Source organism: Ambystoma mexicanum, assembly GCF_040938575.1.
Source record: "Ambystoma mexicanum isolate Mex_15411 chromosome 12 unlocalized genomic scaffold, UKY_AmexF1_1 Mex_chr12_unloc.1, whole genome shotgun sequence".
Taxonomy (NCBI): Eukaryota; Metazoa; Chordata; class Amphibia; order Caudata; family Ambystomatidae; genus Ambystoma; species Ambystoma mexicanum.
In genome coordinates this window covers 11,470,875-11,489,716 of record NW_027182322.1, presented here as the reverse complement: position 1 = coordinate 11,489,716, position 18,842 = coordinate 11,470,875, and the positions used below count along the sequence as shown (strand labels likewise).

The window sequence follows — 18,842 nt, the reverse complement described above, 5'->3', positions numbered from 1 at the left end:
CTTTCTCCTTGAGCCACCATGCAGCATGAGGCACGTTATGGAATCCCCATCGGGCACAGTGAATATAGGCCTGCAATTACACTGTGTCGCCACTGGCAGCACACGAGAATCTGTGTGATCCTTCGTCGCCAATGTTGATATTGATATTGATATTTTATTTCTATCGCGCTCGTACACAAGTGTTTCAGAGCACGACAAGGCAAGGGAGGGGAACAGGGGAGAACAAAACAGCGATCTTACTAGGCTCAGTGACATTGAGAACGCGCAAGGGCATGGGAGAGGGGTAGGGGAAAAGTGCATGGAAGGAGGGAGAAGTAGAAAGTGCAAAGCAGAGGAGAAACAGATAAATATGAATAAATAAATAATAAAGGCAACAATCAGTGTTAGTGCAGCCAGCAATTTTCAAGTGCTAGGTTTAAGGCAGCAGACAGGGTAGGTCTGATAAGTTCAGGAAGAAAAAGGGGGGGATGGATGGGTACAGATCCAGACCCCAGTGCAAGGGGTGGCAGTGCGGGAGGGTGGCAGGATGAGCAGGTACCTGGGCCCGGAGGACAGAGGGTAGCCAGGTGCACGGTGCCAAGAGAGAAAAGATCAGCAGGGGAGAGGGGGAGCAAAGGCAGAAGAAAAGAGAAAGGTCTTGAGGTGCTTCTGGAACCGGAGATGGTTCTCCTCAAGTTTAAGAGTGGCAGGGAGGCTGTTCCAGTGGGAGGCCCCAGCCGAAGAAAGAGATCTACCCCCAGCTTGTTTCTTTGAAAAACGACTGACCCTGAGGGAGTTAGAAGTAGAGGAGCGAAGAGCTTGAGAGGGGGGGAATTTGCGGAGGAATAGCTGAAGGTATTTTGGACCCAGGCCCCAGAAAGCCTTGTGGACAATGCAAAGGGTTTTGAATTTAATCCTTACATCCACTGGGAGCCAATGGAGAGATTTCAGAGCTGGAGAGATATGATTCCATGGCTTGAGGTCAAGGACAAATCTCACAGTCCTGTTCTGGATTAGTTGCAGAGGGCGGAGAGTAGAGGCAGGTAGATTTAGAAAGAGGCTGTTACAATAGTCCAACCTAGAGAGAACCAGAGCTTGGGATACCATGAGCTTCTGGGGAAAGGAGAGGAAAGGCAGAGTACCTCTGAGGAGGTGCAGTAGGAATTTTGACTTTTTAGAGACCTCAGAGATGTGGGCGGAGAAGGAAAGGGTGGAGTCAAAGATGGCCCCGAGGTTCTTAGCCTTGCAGGTGGGGGTAGGAGGAGGCCCAAGGGAAGCCGGACAGAGAGTGAGGGGAAAGGATTGTGAAGGTGTGCCGTTGAGGAGGATCTCAGTCTTGCTGGCATTCAGAAAAAGATCATTGGCGGCACACCAATCTTGAATGGCAGTTAGGCAATCAGAGATGAGAGAGGGGGAGGAGGTGGCTGAGGGCAGTCTGAAAATGAGTTGAGTGTCGTCAGCGTAGCACTGGAAATTTGAGCAGAAAATGCCAATGCAGTGGGCAAGAGTTGCCAGGTATTGGTTGAAAAGCCAGGGCGAGAGGTTAGACACCTGGGGAACACCACAGGTAGAGAGGAAGATAGATGATAGGAAGGACCCAAGTTGAACCTGGGAGGGTCGATCAGAGAGGATAGAGGTCAGCCAGGCCAGAGTCTGATCAGTGATACCCAGGTTTTCACAGAGACGGTTGAGCAGGATGGTATGGTTGACCGTGTCGAAGGCAGAAGAGAGATTGAGGAGGATGCGGACAGAGGGAATGTTAGAGTCAAGATTGGAGAGCAGATCTTCACGGATGTTCAGGAGAGCAGTTTCCGTGCTTCTGGCAGCTCTGAAGCCAGACTGGTGGTCATGGAGACAGCCAACAGAATTGGAATGAAGGTTAAGCTGAGAGATGGCCAACTTTTCCAGGAGTTTGCCCAGAAAGGGAGCAATGGAAATTGGGCGATAGTTAGCTGGACAGGAAGAATCAGCTGTGGGTTTCTTGAGAAGAGGATGCACAAGGGAGTGCTTCAGAGGGGAGGGGAAGTATCCTGAGGCAAAGGAGTGGTTGCAAAAATCAGAAAGGGCCGGAGTGAGGGTGTCAATGTGGTCCTTGATGATTTTAGAGGAACAGGGATGAACCTGTTTTGACGAGGCTTTCATAGATCGGACTTGTCTAGCGACCTTGTCAGGGGAGGAAAGAGGAAAGGACGAGAAGGATGGTGGGGGGGTGGCTAAAGGAGAGTCAACAAGCACAGATGGAGAGGAGAGAGGAGGGGTGGGGGTGGAGAGGGTGGACAGGATGTCCTGGGTTTTTTAAATGAAGTGAGAGGCAAGGGCTTTGCAAAGAGCCTGGGAGGCAACAGGAGGGGTAGAGACTGCAGCAGGGTTGGCCAGCTCCTTGCAGATTTTAAAGTGTTCGGCCGAGGTGTTACATGCCGCAGAGACACGAGCTTGAATGTGGACTCTCTTCTTGGTGAGGACAGAGAGTCGGTATTGCCATTGTAGCAGGCGACAGGCCAGTTTGTCAGAGGATGAACAGGAAGCCCTCCATTTCCTCTCAGCTGCACTACACTTACATTTAAGTGTAGCTAGGTCAGAGTCATACCAGGAATTGCACTTGGCTTTAGACTTCAAACGGATCGTCATGACAGGGGCAAGAGCATCAAGAGTATCAGAAATTGAAGAGTAGAGCAGAGACAGGGCTGTGTCAAGATGTGAGGCAGCCAGAGGTGGAGGGTGGGGGGAGAAAGTGGCAGCAAAAGCCTCAACTGACACACGCTTCATGGGCCGGATGTCCGAGAAGGTAGGTGGCAGTGTTGGGGTAGGCTTGGCTTGGGGGGAAGAGAGGGAGAGATGAGAGGAGAGGAGGGAGTGATCGCTCCAGGAGAGAGGGGTGGTCAGAGGGTGAGAGGGGGAGGTCAGAGGAGATCAAGGCATCAAGTGTGTGCCCTGCAGAGTGAGTCGGGCCAGAGGGGAGGATCATGGACAGGGGGAGGGTGCCGCAGAGGTGAAGGAAGAGTCCAGAGAAGGAACAAGGAGAGTCTAAATGTATATTGAGGTCACCGAGGAGGAGGAGTTGAGTGGTAGAAGCCAGGAGGGAGGAGGAGAGGTCTGCCCAGTCAGAGAGAAAATAGATGATTTGACCAGGAGGCCTGTAGATGTTATGTTTCATGAGGCTGTATACTATAGAATGAAGGCCCAATAATGAGGTGAGGCACGCGGAGCGAGGTTAGGTTGCTTCTTTATTTTACAAATCTAAAAATAAACTGCCTATGCCTTTCAGGCCCCACCCCAGCACTGGACATGCCCCGTGTCCACAACCAACATGAAAATAGGACAGGCGGGGTGCCCCACGGTAAACATGACCATAGGACATTACACCAAGTTGCTCCACGAGGTGAGAGGGAGATTTTGCTCCAGAAAGCGGGAGAAAGGAATTTACCCATAGCATTGCATTAGGATTTTAATTATTTTAGGCGGGATTGAGTGGTGGAGTTTGTCTCACTCTGCTGGAGACTCCAGTGAGTTGCTGGAGGCTTGGCATGCCTGTGAGTCAGGACAATACACACATTCAATAAATAGGGTTGTTTTATCTTAAAAAACGAAGATGCCGTGAGCATCAAAGCCAAAATATATTCACATACAACATAACGTTCAACAGAAATACTTCATTTTAGGTGAATGATTACAGTATAATTTAAGAAAAACGTAGGTCCCACCGAGATTTGAACTCGGATCGCTGGATTCAGAGTCCAGAGTGCTAACCATTACACCATGGAACCTCCACGTAAGACACGCCTGCAAACTTTCTTATGTAATAAAGCGAAATCATGACTGCTTGTATTTACGATAATATAATTATGTTAACTGTGTATACACTGAATATAGCTTTCAGAACGCCTATTAAACATTGTACTTACTGACTCTCTCACACTTGCTTTAATACGGTTTTCTAACGCATTGCCCTGCTAGATCTACGCGAAGCAGGCTTGTTCACGCTAACAGGCATTACTTTATAGAGGCGTTCATAAAATATATAACGAAAAACCGCTCTTCGGGGAGACAGTGATCTGTTATAACGACAGCACGGTTTCTCACTACAAGATGGAGGCCTCCGTTGTCCCCGTGAGAGAGTACGGAATCGGAACTACAATGTGCGTGCCAAGTGGTTCTTAAAATGGCAGCCACACAATGTAGGCAAAGGTCAAAATAGGAAGCGGTGCTTGTACACTGGTAGTGATGCGGTGCCATTTATTGGGGCGTTTTAAAATATTCGAACGACGGGCTACTACGAGCATTATCAATTTAAAATATTATGGTAGGTACGAGGGTTGGTAGCATGCGCAACGACCGTTCGAACACGATAATGCTTTATTTTAAGTAAACTGTGTTTTTCTCCCTTCTGTAGAACACACAGTTTGAATAAAAATCAATGGGTCAACGTTCTTTCATTGTCTGCGTCGGACAGCACCACCGCTTCTCACAAGTATTGCTACCACCAAGTCAGAAGAATAAAACAAGCTGAATGCCCTTTCAAAACATGGCCAAAGCCAGCTGGCTGCCAATTCAAGAAAAATAGGCTGAATTTAGCCTCCCCAGAATGACATGGGGTATGTTGGCATGCGCGCGGCTATGTGAGTGTTGTAAATCCAATCGCAACACTGAAGGTAATGGAGGGCAGTCTATGACACATACAACGGTAAGCGTGTGAGTGGACTCTCAGAGTTGTCATGGCCATTTGCAGCTTTTCAGCATGCTTTGCGCATGTCCGTTTGACTTCCTTTCCTGTCTCCCAGTCTACGTAATTGTTCCCCATGGAAATGTGGTGCTCTGTTTCTTCAGCCATAGTCTGGGTGTGTAAACTCAGAAGCAATGGGAAAAGAAAATGGTGAGACATAGAGAGCGTTCATTCTATGACCATATAGTGTTAATTACCTATGCACTTCATTGCCGTTTCATTTATCACTTTTACTTATGCCTTTAAATCGGTTTTCTCTCAGAAGCCCGGATAGCTCAGTCGGTAGAGCATCAGACTTTTAATCTGAGGGTCCAGGGTTCAAGTCCCTGTTCGGGCGGTCATTTTTTTTTTTTTTTTTTAATTGCCCGTTCTAATTTTCAGTTGAAATTGCATTTTAGCGACTATTTTCCTATATTTTAACCTCTTTTATAAGATCAGCTTTAATTATATTTTCTAATGTTCTTTTGCCACCCAGCGAAACGTGATTTAATGGAAACCGGTTTCCTCGTATAATTGTCCGTAGGGTGGCGCTGCAGAAAAATGAGAAGCACGATAATTTCGGCAATTTTCCCGTTTTTACAAACATCTTTAACAGGTGCACTCCGTACATCATGACAGAATTATTTTAAAATATGGTATTTATTTTTAACTAAGGATCAATTAGAATACAACGCAACAGACGTTATCAATATATTTTTATTATTAATTTCCTTAGCTTGGAATCATAGAAAAAAACTGAGCGTTCCCACTGATAATTTCCATTAGACTGTGGGCCTGTGGGTTTGGATGTGGAATGCTCTTTCCCATCACAGTTTTGCCATCAATGCACAACTGACGAAGGAGCCGCTTTGAAAATGTATGCGGAATGTATATGGGGAAGCTGGGAAGAGGAGGTCTTCTGGTTGGGCCTACGTAACCCCTTAGCCCAACTGAGGCCCATATTTCTGAGGGTTTCCATTTACTGAGTAAACTAATGCACACCTGTTTATTATGAAGCCAATTTTTTAGTGTATGGTGACAGTGGTCCTTGTTCCGAGACTGCACCACTGTTTTTGTTCATGAAAAGGCTGGGCCATGTTAACCTTGACAGGGGCCTAATGGAATTTTGGCTGCTTCTAGAGAATGGGACTCGTCATCCCTTAGTGACTGTAGAGAATGGAGTGCCCGGCACGGTCACCTGGAAGCCTGCCGTGAGCCAGTGGATTTTGCCCATAGTGGCTGCAGGGTCTGTGCAATAGTTTATGTGGTGTCACGTGCCCCGCAAGACGGAGGTCACGTGACACGGAAGAAGAATAAAGATTTAACCGGAACTGGCGTCACGGCGCCAGTCCGGAGTTGTAAACCGATCACGGTGGTCGCGTCTCCTTTTGTGTGCTGGCGACTCTGCTGCGTTGTGCGCAGCGGCAGGGGCCCCGAAGAGGCCCGAACGTTACGAGCGGTGGGGGCCTGCCTCCAGATCAATCTGCCCCCGCTCGTAACACCACACTGGCGACGAAGCGGGATCGAACAGATATTTTTTTTCTCCTCTCAATCCATTCCAGTGAGACCATACGACGACCCCACGACGTGCAGGAGCATCACACATGCCGATGAACAAGCTGTGCATCACACAGACCATTACTCCTGCCCGCCACAAGTCTACACAACCACTCCTATGACTCTTTTTATCTCCATGGGAAGCAGTGGAAGAAACTCAACAAGCTAACGCACTGTAAGCATCTCTTCCTCCAACACCCCCATGCACCCCACATGCGGAGAACCAAGGGCACAAAACCCACCTCACCACAAGAGTTACGACGCCCTAAAACCAAGTAAGGAGTATATTGGCAAGGAAGAAGTGAAAGTAAAATACAGCAAAGTGCGCTTTAGAACATGTACAGCCTAAACACCAGCCCTACGAGAGCCAGCATAGGTTCGTCATCCAGGAGGAGCCTCACCCTGGACCCTCCAGACCCAACACAAACAACTTTTATACCACCGTTCGACCCTTTTACCACTGGTGCAGCCATTAGGTGGGAGATCTGGCTACAGCAATTTGAGATGCATCTAGATGCGAGAGACATTACCATAGCGAAAAAGAAGCGCATTTTCCTCCTACTCAACATTGGAGCAGCCACCCTACGCCTATTCAACGCTACCCCAAACCGTGGCAACGACAACAACTATGACGCAGCCAAAGCCGCACTTATGAATATGTTCAAACCTGACCTCAACCCAGACTACGAACGCTTTCATTTCTGCATGGCGAGGCAGCGCGAGAAAGAGACCGTGGACAAATTCCACGCTCGCCTTCGAGAAATGGCAGTAGGTTGCGAGTTCCCGGATGAGGAGTTCGCCATCCGTCTCCAGATCATCAACGGGATATCCTCAGAAAAACTAAGACGAGCCATCCTGTCCGAGAAAAATATCCGACTCTCTCGCATCCTAGAAATGGCACGCCTCCGTGAACACACGGATGATCAAGTAGCGATCATGGAGGCTGCGATCCAAAGACTGCCGCTAGACAACCCCAAACCCACGGAGGACGTTGCAGCCATATCCAAGCACCAGAGCAATCGCATGAAACAAGGCCAAAGGCCCACCACGACACAAGTGCGAGACAGAAACTGCAAATGGTGTGGAGGCCCATGGCACAAAGGTGATTCGTGCCCGCCATGGGGTTCCACGTGTAGAAAATGCAATCGCCTTAACCACTACGCTGCAGTTTGTTTGAACCCACCGAACAAAAATGACACAACACAACAGCCCTCGCAAGATCGCAGAAAAAAGTTTGCGCCTAGAGAATTCTCCCGCCAACAAGAACGGAAAGGTAAAGCTAGAGCTGTCGACGACCTCCAAAGATCCCCGGACACGAGCAGCAGCGACGACAGCGATGACGACTCGTCCCCAGATAGGAGAGACAAACCTAGACGGAAAAAAGGAAGTAAACGGATACACAGAGTACACCTGATCTCAGCAATCGAACCACATCGGGCACGAAAAAAGGAAAAGACCATCGTGCACAGTTCTTTCCAACGGAGCACCCCTGAAGGTAGTCATCGACACCGGCGCAACCGTGAACGTCATGCCGGTGACGGCATTCAACAAACTCCGCCCAAAACCCACGCTCCAGAGGAAAAAAGTTCAGCTATATGCCTACGGAAGCAAGAAACCATTGCCCGTACAAGGATCGTTCAAGTCGGACTTTGCCCACAAAAACACTAACTACAGAGCGCGCATCTACGTAGTAGACTCCGGCTGCGAAACGCTGATGAGCTGCAGGACAGCAGAAAAGCTAGAGCTGATCCACTTCGCCTTCGGCTCCAACAGGACAACCTTGACAACCTGCTAGAAAAACACAAGAAATTGTTCCAAGGCATCGGGTGTCTGAAAGGGCGAACCATCAAGCTCCACATAGACCCCACCATTGAACCTAAGGCAGTAAGGCATCGTCGAATCCCGTTCCACTTGAGAGGAGCCGTGGAAAAAGAACTAACTAAGCTAGAGGAAGAAGGAATCATTGAAAGAACGTCAGGACCCACCCCGTGGGTCTCGCCCATGGTAGTGGCCCAAAAGCCCAAACAACCAGACGCGGTAAGAATTTGTATCGACATGAGGCTTCCCAACGCAGCCATTGGGAGAGAACGTCATGTAACACCCACGATAGACGAGCTCATCGTAGACCTCACATTAGCTACAATCGTCAGCAAACTCGACCTCAGATCAGGCTACCACCAACTGAGACTGTCCAGAGAGTCGAGATATATTACCACATTCTCCTCTCACCTCGGCCTGATGAGGTACAAACGACTCAACTTCGGAATATCATCTGCTGCAGAAGTGTTCCAGCACGAAATCCGCAAAGTTATCACAGGGTTAGAAGGCACTACCAATATCAGTGACGATATCCTTGTATACGCATCGAACAAAAGAGATCACCACAAACGACTGGAAGCGGTCCTAACAAGGTTGGAAGAAGCGGGCCTGACACTTAACGCAGAAAAATGTGAGTTCAACAAAGAAGAGATATGCTTCTTCGGATACATCTTCAGTACCAAGGGCGTGTCCCCGGACCCATCCAAAGTACAAGATATAAAAGACACCAAAGCACCCCAATCAGCCTCCGAAGTTAGAAGCTTCATGGGAATGGCGACGTATTGTGCACGTTTCATCCCCGACCTCGCCAGCACAGCAAGCCCACTCAGAGAACTAACGAAGAAAGACCAAAAGTGGGAATGGACCGAAACTCACCAGCAGGCGTTCCAACAAATTAACGACACCCTCTCCACGTCCACCACCATGGCGTTCTTCAACACTGAGAGGCAAACCGAACTTCTGGTCGACCCCAGCCCTGTCGGCCTCGGAGCAGTCTTAACCCAAACCGACAACGAAGGAAACGTGTTTCCCGTTGCATTTGCCAGCAGAGCTCTTACAAAACCTGAACAAAACTATGCACACATAGAAAAGGAAGCCCTGGCCATTCTATGGAGATGCCGACACTTCAAAGTGTACCTGCTAGGCAAACAAGCAAAAGTCCTCACAGATCACAAACCTCTGATCCCAATATTCCGGGGGTCTGCTCCTCACCCACCAGCGCGCATCGAGAAATGGATGCTGCAGTTGCAGCCCTATAATATCGAGGTTGAATATCGCCCAGGAACAGACAACCCGGCGGACTACTTATCCCGCCACCCGCGGCCTGCCACCAACAGGGAGCGGCGTCAAGCAAAAGAAACCGACGAAAACGTGTGCCACATAGTCACCTGTGCAAGGCCACGAGCCCTGACCCTGCACGAAGTAGCCACCGAAACGGAAGCAGACACCATCCTACAACATACCACTACTACCGTCCGATCCGGAAACTGGAAGACCTTTCTCACGTCAATGGCCCAGCGCACTGCGCCAGCCCAAGTCAAACTCAGAGCCCTGTTTGGGATTCGACATGAACTCTCGGTAGCCCCAGAAGGTGTCCTACTCAAAGGACACAGAATCGTACTGCCTGAGTCACTAGAAGAAAGAGCTCTCCTCCTAGCACACAGCGGACACCAAGGTATTGTTAAAACCAACGCCTATCTGAAGTCCAGAATGTGGATGCCGAACATACAACAAAGGGTGGTAGAGTTAGTAGAAGCCTGCGCAGCCTGCCAAGCATCCAGGAGACCAGAAAACCCCGAACCCATCAGCAGTGCCCCCAAGAAGCTGCAAAGGCTGGGACGCTGTCAGCATGGACCACTGCACAATTGCTGGTGAAGGATATCTCCTCATAGTGATCGACGAGTTTAGCCGATACCCGGAAGTGGAACACGTAACATCCACCAATGCAGAGACCACCATCCTCACACTGGAAAAGATATTTGCCACACACGGGATACCGAGAAAAGTGAAAAGTGACAACAGACCATCATTCACCAATCAAGAATTACGCGAGTATTTCAAAGAGGTAAATGTCAAACACCAGCGAATCACCCCGAGGTGGCCCCAAGCAAATGGAGACGCCGAAAGGTTCATGGGGTCACTCAACAAAGTCATCAGGATCCCCAAAGAACAAGGACGCCCGTGGCTGAAAACAGTTTACTGGTTCCTGAGAACACACAGACAAACCCCACATTCCTCCACAGGTATCAGCCCGGCGGCCCTCATGCTAGGCGTACCCATACAGGAAGAACTACCCATACACCCCCAATGGATAGCACCGGAACCAGACATCCCTGCCATGGACGCCATGCGGCGGAAGCGAAATGAGCAAGAACGCATTGCCATGCGAGCCTGTCACAGAGAGCTGATACCAGGAGACACCGTCATCGTCAAGAACCGAGCCCCACAAAAAAAGATGTCCCTCAACTTCGAACTCCAACCATGGACAGTGAGCACCACAAACCACAGCATGGTCACAGCCACCCGAGGAGGGGAGACGGTGACGAGGAACGTATCTCACTTCAGGAAAGTACCCCCAGAACTGTGGGAAGAACGACCAATGTCTCCTAGAGAAGAAGTAGAAGCACCGCCCTCGCCCCCCGACCAAATGTCGCCAAGAAACACAGCCATTCTAGGAACATCAGACAGTTCACACCAGCGAACAGGGGGAGACGAGGCTGAGACTCCCAAGGCAGACGCGCCAGAGAAGAAGAGCACACGGTATCATCTGAGGGAGAAGCCCAAACCGTCGCCCCGCCTCAAAGGATACGTGGTGGACAGAATAAGCCAGCCAAAATCACACCGAGACGAACCCTGAATGCAACCGCAAGTTTGACCATAATGTTAAGTACCAGTTAAGATGTATGTTTGTTGACAGCCGTGCAAACACCTCCAATTTGGGGAGGAATGTGGTGTCACGTGCCCCGCAAGACGGAGGTCACATGACACAGAAGAAAAATAAAGATTTAACCGGAACTGGCGTCACGGCGCCAGTCCGGAGTTGTAAACCGATCACGGTGGTCGCGTCTCCTTTTGTGTGCTGGCGACTCTGCTGCGTTGTGCGCAGTGGCAGGGGCCCCAAAGAGGCCCGAACGTTACGAGCGGTGGGGGCCTGCCTCCAGATCAATCTGCCCCCGCTCGTAACACCACAGTTTACATCCCTTCTTCGTGCCCAGGAAGAGGGTAGCTCTCAATGTCTAACCGGATATGGGTGAGAGCTTGGAGGATGTCTGCAGCCTCTACCTGTAGCGTCAATGTATGCACACAATAGAGAGTTGAGCGACCAGTGTTGCCCTTCTGGGAAGCAGAGCAATCTATGGACTGGTGGGAAGCTCAGGCATTCTGTGGTGGACCGCATGAGCGTAGAGAGTGTCACATTGCAGTGTGGAGGATAACCCATTGTTCCGGCCCCTAGGGAGTGTAGTGTCATGCTCTGGGGGCGCCAGACAGCACCTGTCTGGACCAAGAGTACTGCAATCATGCAGTACGAGAAACAGCAGGGGGCCCCCTGCTGGAGTCGGGATCACTGACACTGGGATCACTTAGTGCACTGACTCCTTGGGGCTGTGATCACAAAGGCCGAGGATCCGACACATGCCATGAGCACACGGCTAGCACACCATAGAAAAGGACACAGACACATTGTTGCCACTTTCTGGGTCTTCTGCTGCACTGCCTGCATGCATGCACAGGGGCCCCTTTTATTAACTTGTTCTCTTAAAAGTCAACACACCCCAGTTAAAGGGGCCACACCACACTACTCCTTTACCATAACCAAACAAAAACAACAGCAACTTTTGTCCTCTAACGGAGTCCCCCACCTTTGGTGCATTCCAGTTCGCACACCAGTACTATGAACCACATACCTAAACACAGCAAACTTTGGTGTTTTCCAGTCCGCGCACCCACACAATTAACTTTTTCATTGATCCAACAACCCACCTGGACTATGGCGATCCTATATGCCTGGATCAAACTGTTCATCTTGGGGAACCATGCTCAGGTACTCCCGCATTTGCTGGAGACGCCCCTGGTCACTTGTCTGGTTGCAGGACAGCAAGAATACCTCTGTGTCTTCTCTGTGGCTCTGCCAGCTGGACCACAGCTGTCCTGGACAGTTTCCTTCCCATTGCCTGTCTCATGTTTCCTTTGAGGTACTCCCTGATGCTGGTGCCACTGGGCTGGCTGGTGATGGGGCTGGGCAGACCCTTGCAAAATCGTCTTCTTTCCCGCACCTCCCACACCTATGTTCTTTGGCTGGGCACTTGTGGGCATGCAGCAGGCCCCATCCCATCTCCTTTCGTGGCCACTCCCCTTTTCTTGCCGGCTTACTCCCTTGCCACGACACACACCTCCTCCAATTTCACCCGTTACATGGGGGCTTCCAGCTAGAACTGCTGCCTGGAGATGTCCATTGCAGGTGTGCGTACCTCTGCTAGCTCCTGGGCTTATTGCAATTCCAGGATTCTTTCCAAGGTTAACCCTGGCTCCCTGAGGACCTGCTTCCACAACTTGAACGAGCTGCAGCCATATATTATCTGAGCCCTGATCTCATCATCCTCGAAGTTGGCCAAAGTGCAGGAGATTGCGCTGTTCCAAAGTTTGCCATGAAATGCATCTAAGCTTTCCCCTTCTTCTTGTCTCGCACCTCTCCTCCTGAACCATTCATAGTGACGGTTGATCATGGGCATGAAGTATTTGTTCAGCGTGGCAATGGCGGCGGCAGCGGCGGCATATGTTTGATCCACACTTCTCCGGATCGTCAAGAGAGGGCAGGAGCCCTCTCTCACCATCAGAACTGATGCCTCGCCTCTGGAGAAGCGAGCTTCATTTTCAGCAAACACCTCTCTGGTGAGAGCCAGAAGCGCCCATGCCCCTGGGTTTATAACACCCATTTAATCTGCCTTTTTAATATAGCTGCGTGTGCCTTGAGCACACCGTTGTGCAGCATACACGACTGCCATTGTGTGGAGACATGTGGATACAGTATCCTCGATATTCTTTGTAATGGCTGCAGCCCCGTTAGCCCCATTCTGTGTGGCTTGCCCATCCTGCTATATCCGTCGCCCTGATTGGTTGATCTTCTCTACTTCCTCCGATCAGTGGAACCGAAAGGCGGAAGCCGGCCGCACAGCTCAAGGGCCGTAGTGTAAGGGTCTGTCTGTGCCTGTCTGTGCCTGTCAGTGGCAGACGTGGTCAGTGGTCTGGCTCCACTACCACCAAACACGTAAGTCACAACCCAATATTGGTTCCATGATGTTGCCTCCTAAATCTCCTCGCCTGGATTCGCACGTACCGCTATCTCGCCACTTACGGCATACAATTGGCTGCATTGTAAGGCGAACACCCTCCCTAATAGTGTCTCAAGGCTGCTATATGTTTAAAGCTGTATCCAAACACGTACTACCCATCAGCTGGTTGGTTATGTCTCCTCTTCTGCACTCTTACGCCGACTTAACCTCTACTGTTGCTAAGGTCGCATTTCACCACAGAAAACTCCTATTACTGCTCTGAGTGTCCAGCATCTTTTCCCCACCTACACGTTCGCACCCCACCTCTGTTACAACCTCCTGGCTCGCCTCTACGCCACCCTCCATGCTCATCCTTCCTGCACCATCATCCTGGCACAATCAAGTCTTTATACGTGGCACACACTCAGACTCGCTCAAGTCTGTCCGTTGCACCTTTGCACAGCTGCTACAATAACACCTTACCCATGTTATGAAATATTGATTCTGGCGCCCTGCCCATGTTAGCAAAATACTGATTGTTGCACCCTGCCCATGTTATGAAATACTGATTGTGGCACCCTGCCCATGTTAGCAAAATATTGTTGCGCTGCTCCAATTACTGTGCTCTACTCACAGTTCAGCTAGCCTCAGCGCATGGTCTGGCCCTTGATTCTTGGTTACAGTGAATGTGCACTATATTATGGTCCCGTCCTTTAAACAAATGCGCCTTGAGCCATTGTTTCTGTGAATGCCCACTGATCACTGTCATAGAATACCCAATGATCACAGGTCCTTAGCGTTTATAAATCCCCGCTGAACACTGTCCACACTATAGTAAAGCCTACTGAGCATTGCAACTGAATGCCTATGTTTATTGGTCCTAGGCCTCTATGATAACCCATTAACACTGATACTATGCTTGTGTGAACAGCCCGTGAATACTGTTACCATGCTTCTCTGAACATACATGTTATATTGGTCCGACAGCACAGTAAATTCCTATTGAACATTGCTAATGAATACTAATGATTAATTGAATGCCTACTCTGATCCTATTGATGCTCATCTAAAAACTGGTCCTAAGCCTCTGTTAACGTGCATTGAGCACCATGAACTCCCCAAAGGCAGACCCCTCACACCCTGCTCGTCGCAACACGCGCCTTCAAACACGAACACGGACGCACACAACACGACCCATGAGCACTTCCTGCTGCAACCTTAGGCTATGCTCCAGGGACATGGACTACAAAGCAAAAGTCCTCCACACAGTTAAACCTCACCTCCAGAGCTCACCCAAGCCACAGGCCCCCACACTGCCTGCCCCTCCTGATCCCTCTACGTTGAACAAGTCTTCCCTCCCTATGACCCACAGGCAGGAAACTGCTATCACAGCCACATGCCATGCTGCCACTGAAACACATCAAAATTGCGCCCTCATCAACGCCCGATCCATCCCTGCTCATGCAGCAGCCCTAAATGATTTCATCACTGCCCACCACCTAGACCTATGTGCTGTGACCGAGACCTGCCTTCAGAAGGCATCTGGCTCAGCTCTGACAATAGCACACCCCTTGGGCTATACCATATTCCACCAGGACCGCCCTCTCACTAAAGGAGGCGGAGTGGCACTCATAGCCAAAGACTCCACTGCTATCTGAAAAATAGACCACACTAACTCCTGCAACTACGATCTCCTATCCCTAAAAATTGCCACCTCACACAACTGCACCATCACATTTCACATTGTATATCGCCCACCAGGCTCTCTAGCTGACTTCCACTCCTCGATCACGCATATTGTCTCAGATAATCTTAAAAATTAAGAATCTTAAAATCTTAATCTAAGGCCATCCTTGCAGGTGATCTAAACCTAGGGCTTCACGACCCCCAAAGACACTCCGGCCAAAAACCTGACTAAAGCATTAGAAACTCTAGGCTTCTCACACCATCACCAACCCCACCCACAACCAGGGCTGCACCATCGACTGGTTAGCCCACCACAACTATGCTCCGGATGTCAGAGCCAACCTCCCTCTTCCATGGACAGACCACCACCTCATCCTCTTCACACTCTCCACACCGAAGGTCCATAGAGCCACCACCTTACCTATCCTTCGGCATCCACTAGAAGTGTACGCCTCCTCACTAGGGAAAGGTTAGCACCTTATCTCAAGGTCCCAGCCCTTGAGGAGCCAATTTTTCCAAAGATCTGGTTCTCTCCCTCAACACCGTTCTAGCTGAAGCCATTGATGCCATTGCACCCTTAACGGTCCGCAAAGTCAAACATACTAAAAACGCTAACAACTGGTTTACTCCTGAACTCTCAGCTCTACGCACCAAAAAGCAGGCAGTCCTATCTAAATGGCAAGCCAGCCAACTTGCACTAGACAAACTTGAGTTTAACAAACTGTCTAATGAATATAAAAAATCTATTGTCCTTGCCAAAGCTAACTCATTCAACAACAGTGTTAGTGCAGCCAGCAATTTTCAAGTGCTAGGTTTAAGGCAGCAGACAGGGTACGTCTGATAAGTTCAGGAAGAAAAAGGGGGGGATGTATGGGTACAGATCCAGACCCCAGTGCAAGGGGTGGCAGTGCGGGAGGGTGGCAGGATGAGCAGGTACCTGGGCCCGGAGGACAGAGGGTAGCCAGGTGCACGGTGCCAAGAGAGAAAAGATCAGCAGGGGAGCGGGGGAGCGAAGGCAGAAGAAAAGAGGAAGGTCTTGATGTGCTTCTGGAACCGGAGATGGTTCTCCTCAAGTTTAAGAGTGGCAGGGAGGCTGTTCCAGTGGGAGGCCCCAGCCAAAGAAAGAGATCTACCCCCAGCTTGTTTCTTTGAAAAACGACGGACCATGAGGGAGTTAGAAGTAGAGGAGCGAAGAGCTCGAGAGGGGAGGTATTTGCGGGGGGATAGCTGAAGGTATTTTGGACCCAGGCCCCAGAAAGCCTTGTGGACAATGCAAAGGGTTTTGAATTTAATCCTTACATCCACTGGGAGCCAATGGAGAGATTTCAGAGCTGGAGAGATATGATTCCATGGCTTGAGGTCAAGGACAAATCTCACAGTCCTGTTCTGGATTAGTTGCAGAGGGCGGAGAGTAGAGGCAGGTAGATTTAGAAAGAGGCTGTTACAACAGTCCAACCTAGAGAGAACCAGAGCTTGGGATACCATGAGCTTCTGGGGAAAGGAGAGGAAAGGCAGAGTACCTCTGAGGAGGTGCAGTAGGAATTTTGACTTTTTAGAGACCTCAGAGATGTGGGCGGAGAAGGAAAGGGTGGAGTCAAAGATGACCCCGAGGTTCTTAGCCTTGCAGGTGGGGGTAGGAGGAGGCCCAAGGGAAGCCGGACAGAGAGTGAGGGGAAAGGATTGTGAAGGTGTGCCGTTGAGGAGGATCTCAGTCTTGCTGGCATTCAGAAAAGATCATTGGCGGCACACCAATCTTGAATGGCAGTTAGGCAATCAGAGATGAGAGAGGGGGAGGAGGTGGCTGAGGGCAGTCTGAAAATGAGTTGAGTGTCGTCAGCGTAGCACTGGAAATTTGAACAGAAAATGGCAATGCAGTGGGCAAGAGTTGCCAGGTATTGGTTGAAAAGCCAGGGCGAGAGGTTAGACACCTGGGGAACACCACAGATAGAGAGGAAGATAGATGATAGGAAGGACCCAAGTTGAACCTGGGAGGGTCGATCAGAGAGGATAGAGGTCAGCCAGGCCAGAGTCTGATCAGTGATACCCAGGTTTTCACAGAGACGGTTGAGCAGGATGGTATGGTTGACCGTGTCGAAGGCAGAAGAGAGATTGAGGAGGATAAGGACAGAGGGAATGTTAGAGTCAAGATTGGAGAGCAGATCTTCACGGATGTTCAGGAGAGCAGTTTCCGTGCTTCTGGTAGCTCTGAAGCCAGACTGGTGGTCATGGAGACAGCCAACAGAATTGGAATGAAGGTTAAGCTGAGAGATGGCCAACTTTTCCAGGAGTTTGCCCAGAAAGGGAGTAATGGAAATTGGGCGATAGTTAGCTGGACAAGAAGAATCAGCTGTGGGTTTCTTGAGAAGAGGATGCACAAGGGAGTGCTTCAGAGGGGAGGGGAAGTATCCTGAGGCAAAGGAGTGGTTGCAAAAATCAGAAAGGGCCGGAGTGAGGGTGTCAATGTGGTCCTTGATGATTTTAGAGGAACAGGGATGAACCTGTTTTGACGAGGCTTTCATAGATCGGACTTGTCTAGCGACCTTGTCAGGGGAGAAAAGAGGAAAGGACGAGAAGGATGGTGGGGGGTGGCTAAAGGAGGGTCAGCAAGCACAGATGGAGAGGAGAGAGGAGGGGTGGGGGTGGAGAGGGTGGACAGGATGTCCTGGGTTTTTTAAATGAAGTGAGAGGCAAGGGCTTTGCAAAGAACCTGGGAGGCAACAGGAGGGGTAGAGACTGCAGCAGGGTTGGCCAGCTCCTTGCAGATTTTAAAGAGTTCGGCCGAGGTGTTACATGCCGCAGAGACACGAGCTTGAATGTGGACTCTCTTCTTGGTGAGGACAGAGAGTCGGTATTGCCTTTGTAGCAGGCGACAGGCCAGTTTGTCAGAGGATGAACAGGAAGCCCTCCATTTCCTCTCAGCTGCACTACACTTACATTTAAGTGTAGCTAGGTCAGAGTCATACCAGGAATTGCACTTGGCTTTAGACTTCAAACGGATCGTCATGACAGGGGCAAGAGCATCAAGAGTATCAGAAATTGAAGAGTAGAGCAGAGACAGGGCTGTGTCAAGATGTGAGGCAGCCAGAGGTGGAGGGTGGGGGGAGAAAGTGGCAGCAAAAGCCTCAACTGACACACGCTTCATGGGCCGGATGTCCGAGAAGGTAGGTGGCAGTGTTGGGGTAGGCTTGGCTTGGGGGGAAGAGAGGGAGAGATGAGAGGAGAGGAGGGAGTGATCGCTCCAGGAGAGAGGGGTGGTCAGAGGGTGAGAGGGGGAGGTCAGAGGAGATCAAGGCATCAAGTGTGTGCCCTGCAGAGTGAGTCGGGCCAGAGGGGAGGATCATGGACAGGGGGAGGGTGCCGCAGAGGTGAAGGAAGAGTCCAGAGAAGGAACAAGGAGAGTCTAAATGTATATTGAGGTCACCGAGGAGGAGGAGTTGAGTGGTAGAAGCCAGGAGGGAGGAGGAGAGGTCTGCCCAGTCAGAGAGAAAATAGATGATTTGACCAGGAGGCCTGTAGATGTTATGTTTAATGAGGCTGTATACTATAGAATGAAGGCCCAATAATGAGGTGAGGCACGCGGAGCGAGGTTAGGTTGCTTCTTTATTTTACAAATCTAAAAATAAACTGCCTATGCCTTTCAGGCCCCACCCCAGCACTGGACATGCCCCGTGTCCACAACCAACATGAAAATAGGACAGGCGGGGTGCCCCACGGTAAACATGACCATAGGACATTACACCAAGTTGCTCCACGAGGTGAGAGGGAGATTTTGCTCCAGAAAGCGGGAGAAAGGAATTTACCCATAGCATTGCATTAGGATTTTAATTATTTTA

The 18,842-nt window shown here is 50.1% G+C and overlaps 2 non-coding genes across 2 annotated transcripts; one reads left to right on the top strand and one right to left on the bottom strand.

Moving 5' to 3' along the window:
- Positions 1–3,671: 3,671 nt before the first annotated feature.
- TRNAQ-CUG (transfer RNA glutamine (anticodon CUG)) lies at positions 3,672–3,743 on the bottom strand. The gene has a single exon. It is a non-coding gene; the product is annotated as a tRNA-Gln (tRNA).
- Positions 3,744–4,963: 1,220 nt separating this feature from the next.
- TRNAK-UUU (transfer RNA lysine (anticodon UUU)) lies at positions 4,964–5,036 on the top strand. The gene has a single exon. It is a non-coding gene; the product is annotated as a tRNA-Lys (tRNA).
- The last annotated feature ends 13,806 nt before the right edge of the window (positions 5,037–18,842 follow it).